The 4698-nt window shown below is 33.7% G+C and overlaps 1 long non-coding RNA gene across 3 annotated transcripts; it reads left to right on the top strand.

Moving 5' to 3' along the window:
• Window positions 1-1620: 1620 nt before the first annotated feature.
• Window positions 1621-4120, top strand: LOC123690525. Of its 3 annotated transcripts, XR_006751147.1 has the most exons (5): window positions 1621-1847; window positions 2354-2477; window positions 2799-2989; window positions 3629-3788; window positions 3987-4120. It is a non-coding gene; the product is annotated as an uncharacterized LOC123690525 (long non-coding RNA). The 3 variants fall into 3 exon arrangements; XR_006751146.1 differs by lacking the exon at window positions 1621-1847 and having other exon boundaries at window positions 1888-2477; XR_006751148.1 differs by lacking the exons at window positions 1621-1847; window positions 2354-2477 and adding an exon at window positions 2654-2729.
• Window positions 4121-4698: the final 578 nt, after the last annotated feature.

Genomic DNA, 4698 nt, shown 5'->3' with positions numbered 1-4698 from the left:
TGCTAATTCGTAATTAAATATAATTTCCAAAAAACACAATTTATAAGAAAAAAAATACCGAGCAAACCAGTAATCCAGGTACTATAATCTGAAGGTACACATAATATCATTGTCACTTCTTAGTTAGACGTATTCTTTATATTTTGTTTAAATAAGTATCACCTTCATTCGGCTATATGTTTAGTACATTTTTATATCTAATATATAATTTAAATTTGCTATAGGAATCAATGTCCTACCTGATATATTACAATACCCAATACAATACAATACCCAATACAATACAATACACTATTTCGTATAGAAATTACTCCAGGCATAGGTACGCTTGCTACAAGACAGACACAATACATGGCTCCAAATATGATTTTGTCTGATTTGACCCCTAGGTCCGTGGGGTCCTAGCGCTATAATGCTTTTTAAGGATATAGCAAAAATGTTAGTCGACATCACAGATCTACCTCGGACAAGGAATAAGTCTGGCTATTCAAAGAGGAAACGCTGCCAGTATCTTCGGTACCTTGCCTTAAGGGACTACTTTTAATAATATATTTTAGTTTTTATATTTTTATTTATTATTTATAACCTACGAGTACTAACGTTAAATCTGCACATAAGACATAAACAAGCATAATATATAATTATAGGTATCTACCTACAAGGTATGAACTTCACTAGAAAGTTATTCTAGGTAAATTTTATCACATGGGATGATGGAAACAGATGTGTGAGTACACATCTATATCTATATCGAGACACGCTACCTACTTAATAAATAGTTGAAATATAATAAGTACTTACCTACCTAATCAATACAATACCTTTCAGGGTTCTTTCAGACGAGCGGCACGTTGCCAACTGCAGATACCTACAACTGCAGCCCTTAGTTTAGTGTTATGACGATACCTATGGTATGGAGAGACGTTCCCCAGTATCAAATACTGGGGAACGTCTCTCAAAATCGGGATTGAAATCAAATACCTACTTAATAACGCCCAAATCTCAGTTTGTCCTAACTGCAAGACGCAAGAGTATTGCAGGCTTAAGTATTGTCTTGCTCAAGTCTTGCAGGCTTCAGTTTTGGTATTGGTCTTGCTACGATAAGGCGGTCTTGGTATTGGTATTGGTCTTGCAAAAATGCAAGAACAAGACCAAGACTGCAAGACCAAGACCGATTTTGGGCAACACTAATCCAAATATCCAAATCTACCACCGTAGAATAGTTTATATATTTAAAAAAGAAAGTTATTCATTTTGTATACTATATTTACAATATCCAGTACACACATAAACTTTATATTAACTTTTAACTCTAAATGTATTTACTATTGTTCAATTTTTTATACACTATCACCATTATTAGAAAGTTGTTACTAATGAATTATAAATATTCAAGAGCTAGAGCTTACTCGAATTTACCAATTATTAGTTATAACATATCATGTATTCCATCTGTGGCTATGTTCTCGGTGTATTTGTTTGATATTATATGTATTTTGTGTTAGCTGTAGGAGTACAAAAAAAAATAAAAATAAAAATAGTGCTATTAAGAGCTTGTGCATAACTTTTATTTTTAAATTTATCTTTATTTTGCTGATTTTTTTCTTTTTTGATGGCAAATAGAAGATATTGAAATATGGTTCCCTTTACAATGGCAACAAGAGGCCTCTTTGAGGTTAACATTGCAAGATTTAAAGTTGTGACCTTCTCCACAGATGGTTGGCACCTTTCAGCGTTTTTACAAAATTTGGCGATGTGACCATATCTCAAGCAACGGAGGCACTGTTCTACTGGAGGTATGTAGGCAGGAACTTCAAATCTCCAACTATTCAAGTCAACACTCTCAGGTAAGTTGGACAAGAGAATAGAGAGAGAGAGAGAGGACACAGTTTTTGTAGGTTTATATTTGATGTTAATGTTCTCGGTAATCCTACGCATGAAGCGTTTGATCGAGACTATATTTTTTGTGCTGGTCAAAGCGCTATAAATCTCTTTGTTTGAAAGATCTATTGGCACGTGACTAATAACGCCAGTTGTTTCTGTTGCGGCAGCTGGTATACTAGCGTAGAGTTTTTCGTTATCCAGAAACTTTTTATTGCTAAGAGCTGCATTAGCCAAAGCTGGTCTCTCAAATATCACTCCTACTTTTGCTTTGTTGATTCTTTTTGTTTTACGCCTTTATTGTATCGTTTTATTGCGTTGGCGAGTGACATTATATGTCTCGAGCCAATTGGTTTGTCTTTGTCAGTGCTTTCTAGAAAGACAGTATATTCGAAATTGCCACCATCTTCAGGATAGAAACGGACATAATTCGGTAATTTAAATGAAATATACTTATCAGTATCTTCCTCAGAAATGATGGAGTCCGACTCAGAGTCCCGCACCGCGGCGCTTTCCTCGGAGTCTCCCTCGACATCTTCTTTTTTCTTACGCCTTTTTCTACCGCGGGACATCGCGGCAACAATCACACTTTATAAGTAAATAAAACTTTCAACAATAACAATTTGTATTATTTTAACTTTAATTTTAAAAAAAAAGGCGCCCTTGTTGTTCGAACTTAACCGCGCTTTTTTCCCAAATTTTATATATAACAGTTGACAAATCTAGCTATTGATAATCTGTGCTAACTGCTGACGTTTATTGTGACATTTGACACGCCAGTGCAAAGAAATGCCAATAATTTTTATACAACAATTAAAATGGACGTCGGCGAACTATTGTCTTTTAAGGTTAGTTTATTTATTTGTGTGTTGTTGTCTTATCATTTCGTTACTCACTTATATTAATCTCTTCAATAGCCTACCCCAGCACCTAAGCGTCCTAATGAAGATGAACTTGGAGTTTCTGATGAGGAAAGTGTACGTTCGAAAAAAAGGACGTCGACGAGCAGTCGGTTCGGAATTGGAAAGATCTGCAAAGATCCCAACCATCATCATCTACCCAAAGAACCTGCTATAACTGACAATTTGTAGAAAATGTTGTTACAGAGGTAAGCTACACAAAAGTCTATAAAGACATTAGAAATCAATATATTTTTCAATAATTATTTTATATAATATTGTTATCGCTTTTACTTTTGAAGACCCCTTCATTACACAATACAAGGTAAATCCAATTATTCGAAATTCAGATTACAACATAAATTACCAGCAAATTGATATATTTAATGTGACCAGAAAATTCTTAAAAAAAATATTTAAAAAACTCTGGTATCTTTTACTAATAATGGCTTTGTTTGTTCCTTCATATTAAATATATATTTTAATCTACCAATCAATCAATCTTACAACTGTGCTTTATGTTTCTGTTTCAATGTGTATTCCGTTTTTGGCTTTTGTGTGTAATGTAATTGTTTAAAAATAATATATTCTTGAAAGTTGTCTGAAGTCTTGCAACAGCACCTGACCAGTATCCACTACTTGTACGCTTGAAATGCCTAAATTCACTCTTAGAACTCCTATCCCATGATAACACCGATGTTTCAACAAAAGTTGTGAATTTGTTACAGGTATTTTTGTGCAATATTTAGATTCAATTACATTTAATGCCACAAGTGTGTAACAACTATTTGTTTTCCCAATAGCTGTTGTGAGTATATTTGTATAAAATTAGGTAATAACAATTCCAGGAGTTAACGGATGTTGATATATAGCATGAGAGTGAGGAAGGTGCAGAGGAACTAATCAATGCTTTAGCTGATGCAGAGTGTTCATCTGTACTCTTACATAATTTGGCTCGTCTTGATGAACTAGTGCCAGATGAGAGAGATGCTGTACATAATACTTTAGGTATGTATTATGTACAAGCATTGAATGTACATCATTATATAATATTATGCATATGGAAACAGCTTCTGATTCAAAACATTAATAGTTTATATAATTTTAATTGTGTGTTTTTTAATCTGTGATACTTTTAATGCAAAGGTTTCCTAAACACTTAAAATATATACTATAGATACCTATTATGTATTGTGTTAATTGCAGGGATAGTTAAAAATATAACTGAGTTTCGTCCTGAATTATGGGTTCAAGATGCAAAACAAGGTTTCATTCAGTGGATTTTTAAGAGGTTGAAGGTAGAAAAAATATGTTTACTTTCTATGGTAGAACTTGGGATTAAGCAAAATAGCCAAATGGCTTAACCATAACCTAATTAACACTTAATACCACTAAAAAGAAATTCGTTCTCTTTACAAATTCAGTAAGAACTTTACCACCTGAAAATAATTTTAAAATACAACTACACACCTGCCAATCCAATAATGAAAATATATGTAACTGCACATTCCTAGATGGAACGAAAACAATTAAATACCTGGGAGTGCTCCTAGATGATAAATTAACATGGGTCCCACATATCAACCTCCTAGCGGAGAGGACAAGGAGGCTTGTATATATCTTTAAGAAACTGAGGCACGTAGCGGATTATCCACTACTAAAAAACGTGTACACTGCACTGGCTGAGTCTATCATGAATTATTGCATCTCTTCTTGGGGCGGTGCCCGAAAGACACATATTATAAAAATAGAAAGAGCACAGCGTACTTTACTAAAAGTTATTAAATTTAAGCCATTCAGATACCCGACATCCGATCTTTACGCAGAATGCGACGTCCTAACAATCAGACAGCTATATATTAAAAATATAGTTATCCAACAACATCAAAAATTAATTTATGATGAGGCCATCGCTAGT

This window comes from Pieris rapae, chromosome W (genome assembly GCF_905147795.1).
Source record: "Pieris rapae chromosome W, ilPieRapa1.1, whole genome shotgun sequence".
Classification (NCBI taxonomy): Eukaryota; Metazoa; Arthropoda; class Insecta; order Lepidoptera; family Pieridae; genus Pieris; species Pieris rapae.
The sequence above is the reverse complement of the archived record's forward strand: the minus strand, read 5'-3'. Positions and strand labels throughout refer to the sequence as shown.